We start from the raw sequence: 26900 nt of genomic DNA on the forward strand, positions 1-26900 counted from the left end.
AAAATCTTCCTATAAAGAGCAGATTCAGAATAATCCCTCATCTATCCTCTGAAGTGGTCCAGTGCTGTGAGTTTGGCAAGATTTCTGCACATACAATTTTGCTTGCCTTTCTCTTTCACTCTTTCACAAGCTCAGACAGTGTTTTGGATTTCACTTGGGTCATATGCATGAGGAAAAGCAGGGACAAAGAAAGATTTTTCTTAAAAGCTGTTTCTCTTGGAGAATAAGGAAGAAAAGGGATGCCTTTGACAAGCATGGTGTAAATTACCATGAAACAACATGTGTCTGAATTCCAAAGAGAAGGATTCAAACCTCATGTTGCTTTTCTACACTGAATAGTTCATATTCTTTATTTTCTTGGCACACAATCTTTCCTTCTCCCTAACAGCATTACATTTGTGTGTTTATTTAAAATATCCACATATCTTACACAATTTAGAAAGAGGACTTTCATTTATTTACACAAACTAGTGCTATAAAATTGATATGTTCTATAGCACTTTTGAGTCAAGTCTGCTATTTTTCTCTAATATAAGCCTATCTCAATTTGGCTCTTCTTCAGTATACACTGTTACTGTTCTGTAAATGGGATTTGGATGAGGATGTCCCTTTTCTCTCTAGGCTGGAGCTGGACTTACATATCAGTCTCAGCAGGACTCAGAAAATGGAAAGGTGGCAGAGAGATCCATGAACAGAGAGACCATTCATAAAGTAAGTCACATGTGTAAAAAATATTATAGGACATATGTGTAAATTTCATCCAAAGTTTACCCATGCCTAAGCTTGACATTTCCATATAACTAAAAACAGGGCTAGAGAAGTTACTTTTTGAACTATTTTGATCTCCCTGAATCCTTGCAACAACAATACAAAAACAAAAGAAAAACATTTGTCTATTAGTAATGCTGGCTTTATAAACCATGGAACACACTCCCTCAGAGTGTGGTGGAGTCTCCGTCTTTGGAGGTTTTCAAGCAGGGGATGGATCTGTTGGGAGTGCTTTGACTGTGTATTCCTGCATGGCAAGGAGTTAGACTGGATGACCCTTGAGATCTCTCCCAACCCTATGATTCTATGTTTCTATGATTCTCCATACTGTTGTTGTTGGTGGTGATGATGTTTTTGTCTGCCTTCTAGTTGTTTCAACTTATTATAACCCTAAGGGGAATCTATCATGGGGTTTTCTTGGTGGGATTTGTTCATAAGAGGTTTTCTTTTTCTATCTTTTTCTTTTCTTTCCTCTTAGACAAAGAGAGTGTGACTTGTCAAAGCTCACAGAAACCTAGAATCCTAAAATCATAGAGTTGGAAGACACCTTCAGTCCAACCCCTTGCCATGCAGGAACTCACAATAAAAGCACCCCTGCCAGATGGTCATCCAGCCTCTGTTTAAAAGCTCCAAAGAAGGAAACTCCACCACACTCCTAGATCACACAAAGGGTTTCTGTGGCTGAGCATAGATTCAAACCTTGGTCTCCAGAGTGATGGTCCAACAACTACAGTATGCTGACTCTCTTTTCTCTATAGTACATATTACTGTAACCATATTCTGAATATAAATTGTGAACAAGGAACAGTGAGATAATTCTATTCCAGTTTTCTTTTCTGGGATTTACAGAGTGTCTGGTACATCACTGTGTGCCTCATTATTACCAGTTCTGTGATACTACCTCATTATTACTATTTCTGTGCCTCTAAATTCATGACATAGTTCATGAACAATCCCATTACATTCTTTGAAGATGCCAGCTACAGCTGCTGATGAAATGTCAGTAATAAATTATTTTAGAACATGGCCTCATAGCCTGAAAAACCCACCCAAAATAAGCCCATTACACTTTATTCCTGAAGATCTCAAAGGTAGTGGTAAGGGTCAATGGCATGCAATTTTGCTTCTATGCTGTGAGCACCAAACAGCATTTTTGCTATGCAATTTCAGCGTAGTCTTCTTCCTTTCTTAGTTTCTCCTCCACAGTCATGTTCAGCCTGAAGTCTGTTGGAGCTACTTATCTTCCTAATGGCAGCTTTACCCTCTTTATGCCTATTTGAACTATGTATATCTCCAAATTTGTTTTACTGGTTAGATCAAGTATATATAGGGAAACTTTCAGATGATATCCAGCACTCTTAAGCCTTTCTGTAGTCCATGCTCAAAATGTCTTCACACATACAAAGAAATAAACAATGTGAAAGTCAGCTATCAGTCGGCTGACCATTCTCCACTGAAATGTTGTACTATGTCTGAGTTGTCATCTTTTTTTTTTTCTGACATGCAATATTATTTTCTCCATTGTTGGAATAGTTGTACCTATTGATTTTGGCCAACACAGATGGTTGTGAATAGCATTTGCTTTATTTTTATGAGCTTTTCAAAAATGCAAATGTTTCTTTCAAATGTAATTCACAAATGCAATTTGAAGAATTTAAGATTTAAAAAAAATAATCAAATTAATAGTGCTGCTGCTGACCTATAAAACTCCACACAAAAATGGTCTCAAAATGTAGGGCATGATATACAATTGGAGAAATGGGAAAGAGCATGGGGGAAAGATCTGAAATTTATTGCATGCATGGATATAAAAGAAAACTTCCTTGAGATGAGGCATAGATGGTACATGACACCATCAAAACTGGCAAAAGTGTATAAATATGGGGAGGGGAACTGCTGCAAATGTCATAAAAAAGAGGTTCATTTTATCATATGTGGTAGACTTGCCAAAAAACAAACAAACAAACAAACAAAAAGTATTGGAGAGAAATACACAAAACAATTCAAGATATATTTAAGATAAATATAAAATTGGAACCAGAACTATTTCCATTAAGTATGATAGAAGACAAAGAAAGCAGAAAACATTTGAAAATAATTTTATACATGATAACTGTGGCAAGAATGGTGTTTGCTGGTCAGTGAAGGAAATTTTATGCTCTCAGGATTTTAGAAACTGACTAGGATGGGCTTTTAATGCTGTACAGTGCTGGATTTTGTGTTTTATGTATTGTTTTTAAAAAATGAATTTTAATATATTAACATTAATTGTTTAATTGTTTTAAAATATTTGTTTTTATTTATGCGTTTGTATAGTTTTAATCTGTATTGTTTTTAGATATCTTGTTAGCACTGTTGAATCTCCTACATGGGAGAATGGTGGGATAAAAATTGAATAAAACAAGAACAACAAATGTGAGATAACAGAAATGTCAAATGACTCCACACCTAGATTTATCCTTTAAAGAGCTTAATGGCTAGGAACCAGGAAACCCATGAAAATTGATGTGTACTAATCCTAGCCTTGAAAGCCACTTCAGAAGCCCTTGTTTCAGTTGACTCACCAAATAAAGTGGGATAGTTTCCTGCTAGGAAGGTTGATATCTCAGTTGTGACAAACTGTTTCTGAAATTACATTACCAAGAAACTTTCTTTAAGGTTGGATGTGTGAAAGGGTTGCAGTTGGTGCGATTTGGGTCAAGACAGTCCCCCTTGATAGTTCATGACAGTCTGTCAAAAGCTCCTAAGCCCTGTGAGAGTTCTCGCCTCTAATGTGAGACCAAGTCATTAAGATATTTTGGGGATGGTGCGGGTATTATATTTCTACAACTCATACAAATTGTTTCTGTGTAGAGCTAGGGTTTTTCCCACTCTTTCTAGCTAAGCACAGGTAAACAGCAAACACAATAGGATAGGATGAATGATCAAAAAGATACAATCTAGTTTTACTGCTTTTTAACAGTATATGAAATAAGGCAATATTTACCACAACTTTTGTATATTTACAGAGTATAAACAAACAAACAAACACAGTCTAAAGAATGTTCAAAATCTCACTTGGATCCCCCTAAAATAAAACAAAACAAAACAAAAAAGAATGATAACTTGCCATTGGAGAAGATTCACCATTTATTTTGTTTGTTTACTATAGAAGTATGAAACAAGTCAGGCTTCTTATCCCTCATTTTGATGTTTGGTGAACAATTTCAGAGTTTTTATTTTATTTTCCAAGAACAATTTTAAAAATCAGTACAATTATGTGACAAACCTCTCCTTCACCAAACCTCTTTTACCTCAGTGGGCATCCCTAGAGAATATTATACAGCCACATGTAAAGTTTCAATATGTAAAGTTTCAAACCACTTTTATTTATAATCTACAGGTTTACTTTATTTCTTAGTAGCATGGACAATAATTACAGGTTCACACAAGCTTGAATAAAAGAACAATAAATTTTTATTTAAATATTGGTTGTCAATATTTCATTTGTTACAAGATTATGTTCACTTGTTTTTGTTGCACTTTGTTTCAACTATATAAATCTATTAAATAAGTATTCTATTTCAGGATCCTCATACTGTCCTTGGCCTGATTCCCACTACCTTTTCATCCTGGACTGCAGCCAGCACACACAGACACATGCCGATAAGAATGGCTTAGCCCAGCAAGTGGAAGCAGGACACAGACCTTGCAATGAGTAAGCGTGAGAGCAGTCCGAGAAGCCAAGCCAAAGTCAGGATATCGGGAGTCAGAGTAGTCAAAGCAGTCCAAGGTCAAAGCAACAAGGAGTCAAGATACAAGGAGCCAGTGCCAGCAGCAATCATACCAAGGGATCATGCAATAAACTCTGGCACTGAGTGGAAGCCTCTCTACAGCTTAAGTAAGGGAAACTCTCCCCTGTGCCACCTGAGGCTGGTTGGCTAATTGCCTCTCTGCAATCCTCTTGGATCTGTGACTGCAAGCACTCTCAGCTCTTCTCTGTTTGTAAGTAGGCACATCCAGGCAAACCTCCTCCCCAGAGTCACCACTAGGCTGTTGCACCACAGGAGGCCTCTTACTAGCACTAGGACTTGGTTGGGCCTCCTCCTCTGGGGCTGGGAGAGCACAGCTGGGACCTGGCAGAACAGGATTACCACCTGGTGTAACCTCAATTAGCTCTTGCTCTGGAGGAGGCTCGTCCCCCTTGTCATCCTCCGAGAGCTGATCTTGGCTGGCCATGACACTTTTAAATCAGATCGCAAATCGGTTTGAACCAGTTCAAATGACTCTGCTTCCCACTTAAACCGAATCGCTGAAGCAATTCTGAGGGGGGCCATGTGCCAGACTCATTTAACCCATGTCTTTTTGACGATGATGTTTTCTGCGTTGTTTTCAATAAATCAATTCCGCATAAGAGTGAACCCGATGTGGATTGGAATCGATTTAAATTTGCCTCTCAGCCAGCTGGAGTGGGCCCCTTTTGAATAGATTCATGCATGAATGTGAACCACAAGTGGATTATTTTAGAGGGGAAAAATGCGATTGGGGCAAATGTAGTGGGAAGTACGCTCCGCTGTCGAATTGATCCATTGATTCGGATTGCACACCGATTTATCTGTAAGTGGGAATGAACTCCCTCACTCTGAGCTTGGTCTTAGACCTAAGTCCTTTCCTTCTGAATTTTAGCCCTCACAGTTCCTAACTTCTGGACTCTCACAAAGCCAGACCCTCACTGTCTGAAACCAAAACCCTATCTGACTCTGTCAACAACAGAATTATATTCCCCTACAGATCAAAATTCTGTTGGCTGTCGCTGGCTGACTCCTGATTAGCTTTTGTTGGCTCTCTGCAATGTTTCTTCTCTAAATGTGTTTTATGGCGATATGTCTTGTTTGCATTTTATTATTTTAAGTCATAAGTCACCTGGATAATAATATCATCAGGAGGTCTTGTATAACTATTGCTCTATTTCAAGTCAATGTCAATCATTATATGCTGATCAGAGTTGATCAATATTGACAGGAGAACAAGGATTTTGTCCTTAATGGCAGGAAGTAAATACTGGTGGAAACTTAGGTTGTACATCAAATATTTACTCACTCATTATTATTTATTAATGAATAATTTTCCAGTCAATTTGCTCAGACGGTGTATATAATGATATCTGTCAATAAATGTCAAGAATAGATTCTTGGATCCAAATTACATGTTTATCTTCATTCCCTGACTGAGAAAAATATCATACAGAGCTGTCATTCAAAATTATTTGTTGGTACACACAGTGAATTGCCCTACATTGCAGGAGCAATTTAAACCTTTGAATACTAAATACCTGAAGTGACACATGATAAAAAGGCTTCCTGAACAGCGGTTTATTCGCTACTTAGCTTTCATGTTCACTCAATGTACAATAGCTTTTATGGCTTCCTTCTTTTAAGCCTGAGTATTCAGTTTCCGAATCTGTGTTCAGTTAATTATTAATTGCCTTCATAAATCAGTAATGCACTTAGTAATACCATGATTGCATCTCTGTATTACTACCTGTCACACGTTCCACCTCAAAGTATCCAGAGGATAGCTACTGAAAATAAATATTCACAGATCCATCTCTATTGTTTGAAATTTTGGAAATCACCATGAAGAGCATTGTTTCCTTTATTTTAATTCTATGACATCATCCTGTGGCAGGATGATGACATTAGTTGAAAAAGCAATGTCTTGTGGGGGGAAAAGAAAAGAAAGTGGATTTGAGGGGGGGGGGCACTGCCATCTAAGTTCTGCAGGTTTGACCCCATTATCCCCCACTACATGGCAATGCTGACCTTATCTGTGAATATATGCATCCATGCACATTATAGAAGGAGATAGATGGATTCTTAGCAGTCATTCAGAGTAACTAATAATAGAAATCAATACAAGAGTTTACCAATTAAGGAACAGCCAGTACTGAATATCTGAAATTTTAAAATGATTCTAGTACTGAGCCAAAACAGAAACATCAATTATTTTAACCATTGAAGATAATAACTAAATGATATCCAAATTCATTACACATTTTTTGGTACTGCAACTCTAAATGGAAAACTATCCATTCAAAATAGTACTCCAGTCTGACCCTTTCTGGGAGAAAGGTGGCATAGAAACAAAAGGAAATAAATAAATATTGAGTCCACTTTTACTCAACATTTTCCCCTTTTCTCAGCTCTCCAAATCTAAGTGCATGTACCGGGTTTTTAGAATGAATGGTTCTACTGCCTTCGGTGAGTCTTACTCCATCATGCACAGAGAGGTACTGCTGGTTGAACAGAAAGGATAACGTTGCTTATCATTTAATAGCAATATTTTCAAAGTTGCTGAGATATTTTCCCCTCTCTGAACCATTAAAAAGTTTTGATTTCAAAGTATTGCCAAGCCATACAGCTTAGCAAATGTTCATTTTCCAGTAATATTCTCTACAAGAAACTGTCAGAAGGAAACATATGTGCCATCAGCAGTGCTGAATACACAATGATGAACAGCCTTCCAGGCCTCCTTGAGGGATACTGCAGGTGCTGCTATACGAACCAAATGCAACACATTCTACTTGTGCTTTTAATAATGCAGCAGAACAACAGCACACGGTAGAGACAGAGAGAAGGGGGAAATATAAAGCTTTCATTTCAGAGCATCACAAATCTCCAAAACTGGTAAAACGCCATAAAAGAGAAGTAAAGAGGATCCAGTGTGGTGGGGCTGGGACTAAATCAATAGGAATACATCTTAAAGTTTGACAGATAAAATTGGGGGTTTTAAACTTTTACACTTTCCAATACCATAAACCAGTTTCTTTTGCCTGTCATAAACATGGTTAAAAAACCTTAGAAATGAAACAAATCTCCCCACTCCAAAATCTTGAAGACTTCCAATGGATCCCTAAGGGAATATTAAACGTAAGTGAGACTGCCTGTTTTTTCTGAGTGACTTAAAATACAGCAGCAACCATTTTTATTTGTAATGTCATATCTGAACAGGGCAGGGTGAATGTATCATTTGCCTTTCTGAAAGAAAGAAAGAAAGAAAGAAAGAAAGCTCTTTGAATTGCAAATTTCTTCCTACTTTTGCTTGGAGGAACTTGAGGTGTTTTTTTTTTCCCTCATTCAGTCTATTACCTCCTCCAGATTTTTATTCAGAGGAGACACACTATCTTTAGCTGTTTTTAAAGATATGGAGAAATATATTTGGGTGTCATCAGCATACTGATAGCATCCCACCCCATGCCTCCAGATGATCTCTTTCAGCAGTTTCATATAAATGTTAAAAAGCACTGGATGATGGATTATAATGAGGAAAGAAGGCCATGCATCTTCTACCTTTGTGGTTGTATATGTGAGCATCTCTAAGGCAGATGGGGTGGGCAAGAGATGGAAATGAGGGAAAGGGAATCAAGTTGGAAGTGTGGATGCCCCATCTCCAAATTAATGCTTATAATCCAGTTTAGATCAGAGTCTCAAAATTGTCCACTGCAAGGAAAAGCAAAGGAATGGAATAACAAGGGTACAGAATGGATCCTTTACCATTATTGGTTATGACTTCCCCATAACTGTTCCCATCAAGAATTAAGTACCGTTGAAAAAATACCACACCCTTTCAAAGAACTACACTATCCTTGGAAAATCTGGTGAATTTTAGGTGCAGCCCTATCCAAGCTAATGTGTATTCCTTTTAGAAACATTATGTGTGGTATTTTATGTAGTAGAAAAATACAGAGTGAAGTGGTTGGATTAGCAGAGCAATTTCCTACACTGAACTGAAACCTTGCTAACCAACTTTAAGTAGCTAGTTAATGTATTTATGTAATAAATGAATCAATCTCAAATGCATATTTTACCATGTGGATTTAATTTAACATCCCAGATTGCAATTAAATGGCATTATTGACAGTGGCTGGAACATGTAATTGGTGATTTGATATTGATGTTTGATGTCCAAGAACTATTTTTCCAAAACACTCAAGGGGAACATGAATTCTTCCCATGGTACTTTCAGGCTTGTCTGTAGAGTGTCCAAGACACAGTAATAGCCAGGTTCTAAAAGGATGCATTCCTGAGGTTTGGCCACCAAATTACAGAACAAGTTCTTATTTCCACAGCATTTGCAGTGAGCATAGCCTCCTGCATAAACTTTTTCATGGCAAATTTCTTGTATTGTGGGTGAAACTAGCAAAACTGAATAATGACACAAAACTCCCTTCATCCAGTCTGTACAATTACAGGATATGGACAGTTTAAATGACAAGGACTTTAAGTCCAAAGCTGGCACATTTCAGAAAACTCTTATAAAAAATGAATCAACTGAAATCCTCCTGCATTGTTCTGGCAAAATGTATTTAGTATAGCTATTGAAATATGGAGAGGGGCAGGTGACAATTGCTTGCAATATAGGAGTTATAAAAGAGGAGCTTAGAAGAGGAGAAAAGGGATAGCAAACATAGGTGCTGTACAGATGGGCAGCATGCAGCTGCCCCTTTACTAGCTGGATCAGGGCTGTGGCAACTTCACCTCGAGCCCCAATCCAGCCTCTGGAGAGTGCAAAAAGGAGCCGCAAATGCAAGAGGCACCAAAGCTTTGGTGGTGCATCTTTATAACACCCCTTTGGTGCTGCATCATATGGATGGAGCACCAAAGGGGCGTCATGATGGCATGCGCTGTGTGGCACCCTGGAGGTGGGTTTAGGGTATCCAGCGTGCAGACATTGCACCCTAACTCCACCCGCAGACTGCCACAAAGCACCGATCTGTATCGGGCCTTAATTTACCATGAACATGGGTGACTGCAGACAGATTCAGTTCCATAATTTAAAGAGTTTAACCATTCAAGACTTTAATCCAAGATGGATGAATCTTCCTGTTCCAGTTTTAAAATTAAAGGTTCTTCTACTCTAAATTTGAAAAAGTGACTTAATAAATTCATTCCAAAACAGAACTGAGACAAAATTTTCATTCACCCTAGTGGGCACAATCTTGGATTCTCTCCAATAGTAGGTCAGTAATTTGAGGAGTTTCCAAGTGAAATACAACCAGATCTAGAAACCAGTAAGATTCCAGTAATGAATATATGATGAAGCTGCTTTCTATTCATTCTAGTCTATGGAACATCTAGTCTGGGACTAAGAATGTAAGAAACATGTGCACATTTTCACATGCTTGAAAAGAAAAGTAACTCAACACATCTGCCTCAAGATGTTTTCTTCCAACAGCAGTGAGGATTTTTACATTTTGGGAAACCCCGTTCTACACACACACACACACACACACACACACACACACACACCAAATACCTTGTTTTTCTCTGCAGTTCCTCTCAAAATGACAACAGGAGATGGAAGAACATCACTCCCTATCACCTTTCTGGGAGGAAATACACAGGAACTGGAAGTATTTAGGCTTGTTCTCTGTGAGGTGGGAAATCTAATAAAACTGGCCCTTGGCCCCCACGAAGCTGTCCATCCCCAGTTGTTTCTTTGCAGAAAACATTGTTTCCATGTAGGAAGCCTTTTTTCTTGGAAGAAATGTGTCCCTTTACCTGCATGAAAAATGCATTTCCCCCCTTTCCTAGGAAATCTGTTCTTTTCAGCCAAAAATATCATTTATTTATTTATTTATTTATTTATGAGAGAAAACCCAAATGCATTTTTCATGCAGCATAAATCCTGTATTAGTAAGATTCTCACCAACGTAGGATGCTCCACATTAGGGTTTTGCAACACACAAGAAACCTTTTTTGTAAAATCATTCTTTCAATATTTTCACACATTCTTCCCTTCCCCATTTATTACTTATATCAATCTGTTTACACAGAGGATGAGCAGCTCAAACCTTTGCACTAAGTTAATCAAAAATCATTTCTATTGTTTTTTCTATAGTGCATAGCATGACAAATGCTAGTCCACCTGCTAACATGGCTGATAATATTTGTAGCCAAAACTGAATGTAAAGCTGAACACCATGGAATTGCATGAAGTAAGGACTTTCAATGGAAAAGAAATATCTGGTGTCTATGAGTTCCTTCATGGTAATATATAATAAACAACAGTGAAACAGAAAAGTTCATTGTCCAATAATTCAAAAGTTACTGTGGTGGTTTAGTATCAGAAATAATAATGCTCTATCTCTGAAAAAAAAATGCAATTTCTAACACCTCATTGAAAAGTAAAGTTCTAAAGCTTCATAATGGTTCTGCTTAAAGGCAAGAATAAATCATTTTAACCCCTTTCCCCCCGCAAGAAACTGAAAACACCACATCTTGCTAATCTTCTCTGTATCGTTCCAATTTTAGTATATGTGCTGCCGAAGCGAGTACAGAAAACACCACATCTTATGAAGACTACTCGCAGTTCAGGAATTCCGTGCATAACAAAACCATAGCATGCACTGTTATTCTGACAGAAAATGGCATTTTGTTTGGAGAATAAGTTCCTTGCAAAAAGAAGAAGTGCAAAGATAATATTTATGGACATAAATGTAGTTTTCTACATTTTTTATGGAATATTTTTTCAGAAACATTTTTTATGTGCAAAGAAAACTACATTTCTTTACACAAAATAAGTCCTGAACTGTTGAGATTCTCATCTTACGTGGAGTTTCCTTGTCAAGATTAGCTGGTACTCAAGAAACCCATTTTCTAACCAATTTTCCAATGCTTGTGAAGTCGAAGGCTATCATGGCTGGAATCCATAGTTTTTTGTGGGGGCTTCTCTGAAGATGCCAGCCACAGATGCTGGCGAAACGTCAGGAATAAACTCTTCCAGAACACGGCCACATAGCCTGAAAACCCCACAAAAATCTTTCAAAAAAAATTTTTTTTGAAGTTGCATGTGTGCTGCCTTTTGAACAATCAAGTCAATAATGTGGGTGAGCAAATCACGCACACAAACACACACACATAAACAGGTTTCACTTTTGTGGCACAAACCAGTCTGAAGGATTTATCACACAGGAGGCTTCCCATGAGTATTTCAGTAAATAATCCTTGAAGCTGCCATTTGGTAATAACGGGATCTTCTGTTATTGTCAAATGGTGGCTCCAGGGAAGAAGCGAGCCCCGACAGCTTCATGATGATTTACTCCTGGGAGAAGCACACAGGGGTGTGAACCCCGATTATGCTTCTTTTACAGTTTCTAACAATTTTATGGCAATTTACTCATGAGAAGCCCCCTGTGTGATAAAGTCCTGCGTATTGGGTCCTGCATGATGTCTTGAGTGACAAAAACAATCTTGGAGTTAGATGGACCAATAACATGGGATAATTTCTGTGCAAGTTACACTTGTTTCTTTTCTTCAGATCATGTTGTGTGTGTGTGTGGGGGTGTGCTGGATTTTTCAAAATGAGTTGAAATAATACAGAAAAGCTACATTTTTGGAAGATAGTTGTTTCTTTTTACCTCCCTTTCCATTCCAAGAAGTACCACGTGCAAATATTCACTGCATCCCGATCCACTGCCAATCATATCCTGGCCTCCAGAAACAATGAAAGCACAATGCTTCAATGCACATCTAGTATATATTCAATACGCAAAGTTCTGTCAGGGGAAATGGCCATAAATGGATTTATTTAAATTATATCCCCCTCCCCAGTTAATATACAAAGAGTGAATGAGTTCAGTGAGTTTGAAATGTCACTTCTAAATGAGCTGCTACAGAAGATAATGTTTAGTCGGCATTCTTGATGTGGGTATGACATTCTAGAATGTTCTGTTTTGCCTTTTGTATAAACTACTAATACATTGTCTGATTCTTCCTTAATGCATGTTTATAGAGAGAGAGAAAGAAATCGTTCTGGAACATGACATCATATTATCGCACATTTGTATTATAAACTTTCCATCTACTGGTTTGTTGGCAATGTTCTTAGCTAACATCATGTTTATTTCAGTCATACATGCCAATATTTTGAAAATCAAATTGTGCTCAGATTATTAGCACTGCTCAGGAATATCAAGACATGGAAAGGCCCACAATTATAGTAGAATAAATTGGAAACAACTTCTTATGGCATACTCTGGGGGGGGGGGGGAGTGGATCTTTTGAGTTGTATGGTGCAAAAATGTATTTCACAGTGTTTACCATACTATTTTTGAACAAACATTTCTAAAAACACCTTGTTTTTAGACTTAATAATGAGAATACAGTTTATAAATATTTTTGCCGTGTGGAGGGAGGGAAGAAATCTTTAGAGGAAAAAAACTTGATGGCACATGACAGATTTCTCAAATGTTTGAGCAAAGAATTACAGCCCTGGAGACCAGGGTACAATTCCCCACTCAGCCATTGGGGGGGGGGGACATTGGGTGACATTGGGTGAGTCGCACACTCTCAGCCACAGAAACCCCCATGGTAGGTTCACCTGAGTCACAAACAATTTGAAAGTACACAACAAACAACAACAAATCCTAAAAATAGAGCAAATAGTATATGGCCTTCCAAGATTCCTCACCATGGGCCGCATTGGGAAGAACTCATGGCAGCTGCTGGCCAACAAAAAATGGAAGGTCACATTGTCTATATCTGTAAATAATTTCTACAGAATGTTCTAGCCACATTACCTTATGGGCTTATTATGTGGGCCAGTGTTATGGTCACTCAAGTGTCTCTCTGTGTGAACTCCCTATACCAAAAATATAAGTCCCTGAATTGAAAGGAAAAACTGAGCCAATTTTAAATCTTTCTTGAAGGAGAATTTTGACCACATTTATTCTCTGAACATTTGAGTTGAACAGGGCCTTTAGTGAATTCAGCATTATTATCCTGGAATGAATTATTCTTATGAATACTTTGTTTGTTTTTGTCCAACAAAATATTCTTCTATTTTTTTTCTATAAGAGGCCTTTGGCATTTCAGCAGAACAATTGGTCAGAATAAGATTTAAGTTATCACAATCAACAGGATACCTTCTCTGTTTTTGGATTTGGCTTGTGGTTAGTTTGGCTTCTTAGGTATTCATCGAAATGGCACCGAATGTGATTTATAGCTGAATGTAGTTATGTTTTAAGGCCAAAATTCTATCCACTAGAGTATGGTGGATAGAATTTTGGTGGGTCTTGGGGCTAATTTACCTCCCACAGGGCTTACTTCCTATTTAGAATAATTTATAGGGTCTCATGTGTGTGTTATGAATTCCATAGAGTTGTCTTAGGCAAAGAATGCTCAGACATAGTTTGCCATTGCAATCCTCTGATATTTTTTGATTGATTGATTGATTGAAATTTTATTTATATACCGCCGTTCCTATGATCACGGCGGTTTACAAACAGAATAAGATACAATACGATACAGGTTAATAAATAATAATAAATAAAATTTTTATTTATACCCCGCCCTTCCGACGATCAGGGCGGCTAACAAAATGCACCGAAGTGCAGGCAATATACAAAGTTAAAAACAGCAACAATACAGTAATCATAAAAACAATAAAAACCCCTTAGCCCAACCTCACGGCCACGAGAGAGGAGGGAGGCCCACAGGATATTAATCGGGGAATGCCTGATTGAATAGGAAGGTTTTAAGACCCTTCCTAAATTGGGCCAGGGTGGGAGATGAGCGGAGCTCCGTGGGCAAATATAATACAATAAAAATCACAGTTTAAAAATCAAAATTAACAGCTAAAGTCCTTCATAAAAAAACAACAACCGTATACTACTATATATCATTAAAATCCATCATTAATCAATCAAAATAATAAAACAATATAAAAATACAATAAATAGTATGCAGGAGCAAAACAGTCAGGACATGTGAGGGAAGGCTTGATGAAATAAATGAGTCTTAAGGTTTCTCTTAAATGATTCCAGGGAGGGGGCTAAGCGGAGCTCCTCAGGGAGAGCGTTCCAAGACTGCGGGGCCACCACAGAAAAAGCCCTTTGCGCAGTCGCTGCGTATCTTGTCTTGGGAACACTCAAAAGTTTTTCCCCACGAGATCTGAGAGTGCGGGGCTGATTGTATGGGGAGAGTCGGTCCTTCAAGTACTCTGGGCCCAAGCCATTTAGGGCTTTATAGGTAACAACCAACACCTTGTATTGTGCCTGGAAGCGAATTGGCAGCCAGTGCAGATCTGCTAGTACAGGTGTTATGTGGCTGGCCCTGGAGCTACCAGTGACCAGTCTGGCAGCCATATTTTGAACCAACTGCAGCTTCCGAGTTTGGCACAAGGGTTGCCCCATGTAGAGCGCATTACAGAAATCGAGTCGAGAGGTTACCAGTGCGTGTACTACTGTTTCAAGGTCCCCCCGGTCCAGGTAGGGACGCAGCTGGCGTATCAGCCAAAGCTGATAACAGGTGCTCCTAAATGTCGCATTCACCTGAGGAGTCAGGTGAAGCAAGGAGTCAAGAAGCACCCCCAAACTGCGAACTGAGTCCTTCACAGGGAGCATGACCCCATTCAGGACTGGTGGACAAACCTCCTTCCCAGGACCAGGAGAACCTATCACAAGTACTTCCGTTTTCTCTGGATTCAGGCTGAGTCTGTTTTCCCTCATCCAGCCCATTACCGACTCCAGACAGGCATTGAGCGGAGAGATGCCATCCTTAGTCACTGCATCAGTCGGAGACATAGAGAAGACTATTTGGGTGTCATCAGCGTATTGATAACATCGCGCCCCGTGTCTCTGGATGATCTACATCAAATGGTATTTCTTGACAGTCACCCTCTGAGTACCAGCCAGGCCTGACTTTGCTTAGTTTCCAGACTGAGATGCAATCTGGTACCTTTCTAATTATAATTTATATACCACTCTAATCTAAAACAAAGGAAAACAAAAAATTAATCATATTTTGCCAACAAAATGAACTGCCCATTATTATTATTATTATTATTATTATTATTATTATTATCCTACTTTTCCTAAAAAAATGGGATTGATTCAGTCACGAACTATCCATCTGACTCATCAGAGATGTGACAGGGGCAGACATTTACTTTGATTTTAACCCAATTGAAGTCAACAGATGCATGTATTGTTTCTCAATGCTGCATACCAAATGGTGTACACTCATCAATAATTCAAAGACAAATCAGTGTCAAAGACAACACTAGGGGATGCAGACTGAATGCAGTGACGACACTGGAAGGTATACACCCAGTGGGGTGGCACATCCAGTGGGTGAATCAGAAAGGGCATCACTTCCCTTTCTTACTTGCCTAGCAGCCATGTCACACCCTGAATGGACCTCAGCAGCAGCTGCTGCTGGGAAAACAATGTCTCCATTCATTGTGTGGTGCAGCAGTCATGCCAGACCTTGAACAGGACCTTTGGAAGCAGCAGCATGGACTCCTCAGCTGCAACCATTGCTGGAAGACACTGCCTTCTGTTCAGCATCTGGCATGGGAGCATGCCAGCCCCTGACCTCCAGGGGACACAGCACCATCCCCATAAGCAGTGGCTGCTGCTGGGGTGTGCACGTATGCCTTCTGTTTAGAGTCTTGTCTCAGCAACCAAGGCAAACCCTGAATGAGAATTCTGGAAGCTGTGGTTCTAGCCCCCTAGCTGGGCAGTTGGCAGCCTATGGTAGGCAGCCCCCATTCACAGCTCTTTCCAGGAACCTGAACCATGTGACACCAAAGAGAGTAATGCCATTGAGCCATGTTAGTCAGGAAAACCAGTGTGCAAAGGGATCTTGTAGCACCTTTGAGACTAATCCCAATAAGTCAGTCAGTCAGTCAACCTTTATTAGGCATAGAAAAACAACATGCATTTACAATAAAAATTTACATAAAATTTACAATAAAATTTGCAATAAAAATTTACAATAAAACTTCAGGATCGTTGTTCAAATTTAAGCCATATTCTTGTTGCCTCCACTAGAAAACTGGCCATTAACTTGGTTATATGTGGGTTCTGATCTTCCAATGATAACCCATTCAAAGGGGTATTCATTTCCAATAACCTTCTTAACAATTTTCCCCTCAGAATTATATACAATGGACAAAGCAATACAATGAAGCTTACCGCACTATTACTCTTGGTCCATTCTGAAAATGGAACGGAAGGAGCAGGAATGAGGGCGGAATGAGTGGGGGATGGATTTTACCGCACACACCAGTCCCTCATTAATTCCGTTCCCCCTCTCTTCCGTTCTCAATCCGTTCCAGAGGGGGGAATTTTTGAGAACTGTTCAGAACAGTTCTCAAAAAGCGTTCCCTCTGGAATGGAATGGGAACAGAAGAGAGGGGGAACGAAACGAGTGAGGGACTGGAGTGTGCAGTAAAATCCATCCCCCACTCGTTCCGTTTCCTGCCGGGCCGTTCTGAGAACAGCCCTGAAGACCTGTGCGGTAAGCTTCAATGTGATGGAGAACATCTGCAGCTTGATCACAGTGACATGTACGATTCAAAAATGGGATCTGCAGATATCTGCCCCTGGTCACATTTGAGGGGTGCACATTCAATCTTGCAAACAAAAAGGCCTCCCTCGACACCAGCAGTAATAATATTACACATTATTTTCTGACTTCATTTGACACACTGGAAGCCAACTATCTTTTAATATCAAATTAGCTGCACTATTAAACCAGACATTACTTTAGTACAAGCAGTATCATGATGCACAGACAATCTTGTTGATCGTGATCATGGTATTGATCATCACAATGATGCAACTTTCCCAAAAAATCTGGAACTCAAAATAATTTAGAAATTAAGACAAATTTAGTTTAATTATTACAATTTGATTGATTGATTGATTGATTGGATTGATTAAATAAATTTAAGTTATATTTTGTTATACAGTTAAGACATACAAAAGGTTATTGTTACCTGTAACTGAACTGTCAACATCATTAAAACAATTTAAAAAATACAATTAAAAATAATTAAAAGCAGTTTAATAGCAGTCCAATTAAAAGCAGAACATCACCTTATTAAAATATCTTTCTTTATAAACATTATCAAAATCTTGTCAGCATATTTTTAAAAAGTACTTGCATGTAGAGGAAAGTATGGGCCATTCTAGCCTCCTTCAGATAGGAGTTTAATGGTTAAGGAACAGTCACGAAGAATGCTGTGTCTTCCAGTCCCACCAGATATATGCATGAAGATGGTGAGACTGAGATATCAGGACATAGACAGATTAATATGGGAACATATGATCTATCATATACCCTGGACCTAAACCAATCAGCTGAGGCAACTGGCATCAACATCAAAATAAAACTTATTCCAATTAAATGTATTTTGTTTAACAGATGCAGTCTTTTAGAGTGTGCACACTAAAAATAATTGCTGTGATTCGTATCTAGATTTGGGCTGTAATACTTTTGGTGTAACATTGGTGTCAAATGGAAAAAAGGTGCAGGCACAGCAGTTGTGAATAAAAGTGGAGAAATGGGCTGGGTGGGGATAGCAGATTCTGTTTGCATTCCCCTTTCACAATGTGACCCTGGAAAAATGTAACTAGTAGTGTGGTGCTCCAACATATAGTGATATGTGGAGCAAACCCCATGAAAACAGTTGGATTCACTTAGACATAACTATCATGTGCGCACGCGCGCGCACACACACACCAGTTTCCTAGAAAGAAAGAATTATCAATTGCCAGGATAGCTATGATCACAATTTTTACTTAAAACTAACGAGAATACCATTCTGAAATGCAAAGCACTTAAAAAAATAAAAGCTTGTGAGAGCGATTTGAACTGAGTATTTGCAGATGGCTGATATGTCGATAAATGAAATGAGTCTAATGTCTAACTCCCAATTGCTTTTTCTTTAGGATATGGAAACTGTTTTATAATCTCTCTTTAAATACTGTACTTGCGGTTTCAACTAATAACCTCTTTCTGCATTTCACCATATTTATATTCTATCCTTTCCACTACCTAAAATCAAGCTTGCAGCAAACAAACCTTTAAATTGTCTCTTGGATTTCCCCCCTTTTAAGACATTATCATTATTTAAATAGAATATAATTCTGGTAATGGAGCAATTGCTCCTAAATCTTACATTTAAGTCTCTGTTTTCTTTTCCTACATAATAAAACCATTCAAAAAGTTATTCCTTTATATCTCATTTCAATTTAAAGAGAACAGAAGGCAAAGCAAAATTGACAGTATAGAACCTTCAAAACTTCAGAAATAAAGTTTTTAGTGATGGATCTAAGAAAATGGAACAGAGTTGGTTACCTTTATTTTAAAAAAAATGTGAGAATGTTACATATGATGTTCCCCTGGAAAGTGAAAAATTCTCCATTGCTGTTATGTGATACCTAAATGTCACGTATCTAAACATATCTGACTTCCTAATTGGGTGGAAGGAAAAGTGAGACAAGACTAATGGATTTGGCAGTGCATAGAAGCTGTACATTTGCCCTATGAAAGAATAAGATATTGTATTAGAACAATGTCTCTACTTTTAAACATTGCAACACTCCTCACCCTCACCTGCCCAGCTAAACCCATTACATTCAGCATAATTCCAGATTCAACTTGTATGCTTGTAACTCTACTTATTCTTTTTTGTGCTGTGTTTGAATTTCTGCCTTTTGAACTCAATGTTGAATTTTGTTTCATGTTACAAAGAGTTTCGACAAGAAAAGGAACTGTATAAGTGGCTGAGAAGTTGTCTTTGATACTTATCAAACTGTGTGCCTATACTCTAGTAGATCATAACATTTGTCCAGAAGTGACATTTAGTCTGCAGAGGGACTGGGCATGTTCAGTTAACTACCCAGCCTGGGGCTGGCAAAGTACAGACAGCATACTCTCTGGAGAACCCAGTACAAGGGCATAATTCGGTATATTAAACAAGGAATCCAAATTTGGTCCAAGATTCAATAGGCTTGTATCAGTATGCATTTCCTAGACCATTCATTGTTTGGATGCAACTGGCACTCCAGAATCCATGCAATGATGGAAATAAATGTGAGCATTCAAAATATATGCATATAAAAATGTGCTGGTGTAATTAAAGCAATGCACAAGTGTGTGTGTGTGTGTGTGTGTGTGTGTGTGTGTGTTGGGGGGGGGGATAGAGAAAACAAACATGACAAAACCAAACATGGACCAGACAGAGAAAAAGGGGGGATCTATATGTCATTCGTAGATGCACCTAGCCCTATTTTTAATATCTAGGGCCCAAAGAGACAGGCCAAAATAAAGCTGCTTCGGGTCACTTTGGAGGTATGCTGTTTAAATGACACACGCATCTTAAGAGGGCAGAAGTTGTGCCAAAGCTGCACTTCAGTCCTTAGAACTGGAGCGTGGCTTTGGCATGGCTTTCAGACGTTTAGAAAGCATGCATCATTTAAACAGTATACCTCCAAAGTGACCCGAAGCAGCCTTTATATTGGCCTGTCTGTTTGGACCCCTAGCCATGGGTGGGGAAAGTCAGCTCAAGACTGTGATGTGAGGGCAGAGGACCTTCAACCTTTGATCATACTAAGGCCCCAGTTCAAATCATCCTTGTTGTTTGCAAGGAAAGAAAAACTGTCATTGCTGTTGCTTAGAATATAAATCTTGTGGCAATTATTGTGTCCCCATTCTGACATTATCTCTAATATTAGTGATTCTTTTGTTTTCAACTCCTTTACTCCCCTTGAATTAATTATTCTGCTTTTCCTTTGTCCTTTCAGTGGTGAATGAGACATCTTGGATGAACAGATAAATGGTTCTTTTAAAGACATGATTAAATGAGATCAATAATGCAGCCTTTACAAAGAGTTTGGTTTGCCTCCAATCCCATCCCAGCTAATAAAATTACAGCAAAGTAATGGCAGGTGTGTTAGTAATGAGAACAACAAAACACTGTAATAAATGTCAAAGAACCACCCCAAGCTGCATGTTTAAGAGGCTCCAGTGGTGTACTATAGAAAAGAGATTGATGGAAGATTAACATTTACAGTTTTGGCACAGTAGCCAATTCTGATTTCCATCCATAATAACCTTTAAATCATAATTCAGAACAATTCAAATGTGTTGGTGCCTGCTTTCTGGGTCCAGTCTATCTCTCTCAATCTGATCTGCCACCCAGGATTGATGTCAGGATAAGTAAAAGCTAAGGGATATGGCTTAGTGGTTAAAATACCTATTCTGATTATCATTAGGTCAGAAGGTTGGTGGTTTGAGGCCCAGGTGATGTAGGACAGAATGAGCTTTCATCACTAGTCCCAGCTTCTTCTAACCTAGCAGTTCAAAAGCATGCACATACAAATAGATAAATAAGTACCACTTCAGTGGTACATGGAACAGTGTTCCATGAAGTCATGCTAACTCTTCAGCTTAGTAATGGAGATGAGCACCATCAGTTATGACTAGACATTCATTTACCTTTTTAAGTAAAAGAGCTATTGCTTCAACAAGAGGGAGAAATGAAAAGTATGAACAGAAAGTCTCTAACATTGTGTGCAAAGACAGCATTCTAGTACATAGAGCGACATGAGAAGGAGTATGCCCAACACGCATATATCTACTTTCAAAATATCACCTGGACAAATCCCTAAAAGTCATAGATTCAGAAACAGCAGGAAAGGAAACCATTGTGAACACAGAGGTTGTGCTCTTCTATATGAACAGAAGCCTTGAGTGGCCAGAACTATTGCCACACATGTACAGACTTTATTTCACTGAATACTCCCTTCATTTTCTTTTCATCCCTAGACTGCACACCTCTGTGTCATGCTGTTCCTTGAGTGTTCATCTTCTTTGAAAGATGAACTAGACTTACCTTTGGAGGAGTCACAACAGACACCTGATAGCCAGCCAACACCTCCTTCTGTTTAGCAGATGATCAGGTTCAGAGAAAAAAGAAGAGCTCAAGGAAAGGTGGAGGCCCAGGCCATTCCGCCCAGACAAGGTAAGAGGCTGAAATCAAGACATCAGAAGTAGCACAGCTGTGGAACATACTGCCTGGGATCTAGGCATTGGCTAACCAAACTGCTTATACAGTTCAACCTCTGTCATGCAATCGCACGAAGATTTTCAGACAACATTCCCATGAATAAAAAGCAGCACTAGAATTCCTCTTTATTCAAGGAATAATAATGTGATTATTGTGATGTCATCTGAAAATCTTTGTGCAATTGTGTGATAGCGATGGAAGCATCCCACTATGCTCCCATCACTTTCACCAATGTGAAAATCTCCTAACTTTTTCAGAGAATGAAAATGATTTTAAAAACACCGAGGAAGCCCTTCAACAACTAAGTTTGGGGAATGTGTGTGGACTCTGAGACAATTTAAGGAAAGAGTGTGAGGACACTTAATCTAGCCCTTCATACGACCTTCAGAAACAAACTTTTTTCATGGATTCATTCTTTCTTCTTCATGCAATTTGAATGAAATTGCAGAAAATCTTAAGGAAAATGTAATTTGCAAAACAGAAAAAAGTCTCAAGATGAACTAATTCACAGGTGATCATATAGATACACAAACCACTGTGGGTGGCTGCATGCTGGAAGCATTAATGTGGAAGGTTTTTAATTCATTTTATTGCATGATTATTTATGTGTTTTTAAAAAAATGCAGTGTGTTAAAGCCCTGAGGCTAAAATTGCCTATCAATTTTATTAATTATGTGTGTCTGATTAATTAATTAAGCACATAAGACATTACCACACTAGCCTCATATCTCTCAGCAATCTTGTTATGAAAGGAAACAGGAACATACCACTTTGAATATTTTTTTTATCACATCTCTCTTCTTTTGCACAATTCTTTGAAATCTCCCCCTCCTGCTGCCAGGTATGACAAAACTCTTTGCCTTAATTCTGGCATTATAGATGTCAGTGCCATGTAGGCATCTGATTCTCCTCCTCTCCCCCTTTCTCCCCCTCCCACTCTCTGTTTCAAAGCAGGATAACTCTGTGGCTGTTGGCTTATTTATTTTTAATTTTGTTGTGTTTGCATAATTATGGCAAAAACACAAGTATGCAAACAATATAAAGATAATTTTAAAAAATGACAGGCACTGAGTTAGGAAGGAAGTCCATGGGGAGGGGAGTTACACCATGAGTTGCCACATCTGGTGACACCAAACCTAGTGACACCACTGACTGAAGTGAAGAGGCTTTTTACACCTGTACTATAATATGGAGTTTGAGAGCCTGTTGTTGGGATTTGCCTGTCAATGAAGAGATGCACTACATTAATGAATGCAGGGCAGTAGAAGGACAGACATAATGTCGTGAGTTAAGTACTGGCCAAAGATACTTTTATCCTGTTAAAATTTTGCTTTTTAACACATGTGGTCAAGTCTATAGAGATGGTAAGTTCCGGTCCTCCAGGGCAGATGATTGGTTCAGCTGCCCTGGAGGAGGAGTCTCCTGGGGTACTGAGGCGCGGGCTTAGGCCTAATAGGCGTGCTGCCAGCCCGGCCCTCAGTCGCGCTTGGCTCGGATGGTTAGGAGCCAAGCAGGAAGGGAGGAGGAGCTGAGCCTTCTCCCACCCACCCACCGCTTGGGTTTGGTTTTTTTGTCACAACTTGGGGCGGCAGCATAGGCCAGGATCGGCACGTGTGGTACCAGGGCTACGGAGCTCTGGTTGGGGAGTCAGTCGGGACCCGGGGGCGAATAGGGCAGACGATGGCCATTGCGGGGCCATAACGTGAGAGCGCCTCCCAGTGACTAGGGGCTTAGCGAATATGTGAACGCATGGCAGAGATGCGGTCATACGGTGTTCCTTAGCCCCTAGGTCATCCCAATGCCTGGTGGGTGCCAGGTGTGGGTTAATCAGAAAACGTGGGGTTGATTTCGCATGATCCTGACCTCATGGCTTTGTGCCAACCCTACCAATGGTTTGCTTAATAAAGTTGTGGCCTTTCCTCCAGCACGGTCTCCTGTTGTTATTCGGCAGCAGCATCTGAGGCAATCCCCTTTCTCGGTGAGGTGATTGGTTGTATGGTGGCTTAATCATTAGAGGTTTTTCATATGTGAATCTATCTAGCTCTGTTTCAGTCTGGTTTTAGGCTAAGGTATGGCATTGAACAGCATTCTGTGTAGTCATGCTGGCCACATGACCATGGAGGTATCTTTGACAATGCCTGGCTCCCTCGGCTTTGTAACAGGGATAAGCACACCCCTTACAGTTAGACACAACTTGACAATCAAATCAAGTGGGAAATCTTTACCTTTATGACATTGAAACAAGTTTAGTTGCTCTGATTGATGACCTATTCTGGGGAAAGACAGAGGGAATGCTATTCTGATAATCTCTTGGCTCTCACTACCACTTTTGATAGCATTAATCATGGTGTTTTACTAGACAAGGATGATAGTAGGACATGCTTACAGTGGTTCCATTGCTATCTACAGGACTGGTTCAAGAGAGTAGTATTGGGGGATTCTTGTTCAGTCCCATGGCTATTAAGCTATCATGTGCCCTACCACTCCATCTTATCCTCCGTACGCTTCGTAATCTATATGAAGCTGTTAGGTAAGGACATTAGGGGTCTGAAGCTGTTGCCATAAGTATCCTGAAACACTCAACTCTATTCCTCTTCTTGTTAGTGTTGGCTGAGACTGTGCAGATGTTGGTTCAGTGCTTCAATTTACCAGGCACCAGATAAAAACATAGTTGTTTATTAAACCTTTTGGATCTCACTGATTTATCTCAAAAATGCAGATTAACATAGTTTTAAATCTGTTTTGATATTTAAAAATTATTTGAACATGTTTGACATTTTTAGTCTATTCAGATTATTATTATTTTTTTTAATTATTCTAACATGTTTACATTGATTTGATTTGTATGCCACCCGGATATAGGGTGAGGCAGGAATATTTGTAGCAACAAAAACAATTGATCACTGTTGTTTACTTTATACCTTTCTACATTTTTAGGCCTGACTGTGTATTTGTAGATGTTTATGTGGTTCATATTATGGTTTTGCAATTTTTATGATAGTGCTTAATGGTTGTTGTTGTTTTAAAAAACTAGCTGTTATGTCTGGTTGTTTTATTTGCTGAGACTCCTGAGGGCAGAAAAAAAAGCACCAAATGGTGATTTAGGAATACACACACATACACACACACTTAAAAAATGAAGAAAAGGTACAAAAATAAGATCTTTTTATAAAACTGCATCTTAAAAACAAAGAGAAAAGACAGAGCTCTTAAAGCGGTTTAAGAAAGAAAGAAAGAAAGAAAGAAAGAAAGAAAGAAAGAAAGAGAATCCTTCTGGACCAGTATGTTCACTCATAGCTTTGATGCCAGATTAAAGGAGGGGAACTCAAATTTCAAATCTGTTCATTCAGTGGGACTACACCGGCCTGTCAGCATAATTTGGTCTCCCCTCTGAACACCTGAACAAATACTTATGTAACCAAGGGAAATCAATGATCCTTGTAGTATACCAGATTCATCATTTAGTCAAAGCCAATGTACTAAAAATGGCATCAATATGTAAGCGACAGCAGATCATGATGACATAGTGTCAAAAGTACTTGCTAAAATTCCAGCTGTGCTGCAGCAAATCTAAAGGTAAATGGACTTATATTTCCTTCTATGTTTATACAGGAGCTGATTGAATATAAATTGCAGAATATTTTTAAAAGCACATATATTTTAATATTTCAAATAACTCATCTGCAAAACTAGACATTCCATATCTTAGAAATGTGCTTTTCCTGATGGGATGGTAAAATATCCTCTTAATGAGCAGTGAGAATTCCACTTGTCTGACCATACTAACAAGATGTAAAATTTGTTTTCCATACACACAGTTTGTATAACCTTTTCACCTGTACAGCCTGAGGCTGCCAGTTCAACATCTTTCTTCAAAGTCACTCTCCTCTCTAGCAAGGCCACTTGATGGCTGCTCCATCCACCTGGACTGTGATTAATTCACTTTCTAAGAGCTAATCAGCTTCATCAAGAAAACTGGAGGTTGACACAGCAAAATTATTGAGAGACTCTGGGGTCTAACAGACTAGAGAAGCTGAACCCAACTGCAGAAATAATCCAGTTTGACATTGCTTTAACTGCCATGGATCATTGCTATGGAATTCTGGGATTTGTAGTTTTGTGAGACATTTAGCCTTCCCCATCAGAGAGCTCTGGTGCCACAACAAACTACAGTTTCTAGGAGGCCATGTCAGCTACAGTGGTGTTTTAATGGATTATTTCTGCAGTGTGGATACAGCCTTGTCAGATCATTTTTTGAAGAAGGCCACAGTGATGAGGTGATGCATGCTGAGCTGCTGCCTAAAGTGGTTGCCACTATGCCTTCTCTCTTGTTCCGCTAAATCCTTCCCTTGGTTTCTACCACCTGTTTCTTCCCAACCCTCCTTTCTCTGATCTTTTTCTTTTTCTCTTTGCCACTGGCCCAAATTGTTTGATTTATGGAGGAGAATAAGTATAAAGGGGATAGCCAGCATAGTTCAATTAAAAGACAATTATCTCCTTATACTAACCAACTCAAGTTTTAAGATCTGCAGGGGTGGAGGTGAGTTTTCTCTCAGTCCCACTAGGGAAATTTGGCTGAGGAGACAGGGAGGTCTGGTTGACTCCCTCTCTGCTCTCTTTCTGCAGGTAAAAACCTTTTATTCAGGAGTCAGGCAGGCAGGGATTTGAGATTTAAATTATGTAGCAATAGCATGTGTGAATTGGTCTGCTGTGCTTTTACCTTCTATTTGCAGTTATATGTTTGAAATGTTTTTTTAACCATTTTCAAACTTTTAAAAAAATACTATTTAATTCTTTTTTTAAAAAATGTAAAATAAGATTTTAACATTGTTTGAAATTACTGTAAGATCCCTTGCATCCTATCGTGATAGAAAGGCAGGATACATATTCAGTAAGTAAGTAAGTAAATGTGGAAAGTGAGTTATGTGTGATGCTTGGAAATGCATTATTTGGTAGAGTCAGTGTATCGGTTACTGATCCTGAATAAGGAATAAAGATATCAGTGGCTTAGAGAAGCAAACTAAAGGCTATATTATGGGAACTCCACTCTAGCATAGGAAAATTACACAGGGTGTAATCACTGTTCTGTGAGGGGCAGATACTTCGTTCCAGAGGTCATCTAAACTGCTGATTTCCAAAGAGCTCTGCCTTTCATTCATTCAGAGAATTATAGAATCACAGATTGGGAAGGGATTTCAAGGACCATGTAATTCAGTCCCTGCCATGCCAATATCCATGGCTAAAACACTCCTGAGGGATGGCTATCCTTAACCTGGTTTAAAACTGCCAAA

Source organism: Sceloporus undulatus, chromosome 1 (assembly GCF_019175285.1).
Source record: "Sceloporus undulatus isolate JIND9_A2432 ecotype Alabama chromosome 1, SceUnd_v1.1, whole genome shotgun sequence".
Taxonomy (NCBI): domain Eukaryota; kingdom Metazoa; phylum Chordata; class Lepidosauria; order Squamata; family Phrynosomatidae; genus Sceloporus; species Sceloporus undulatus.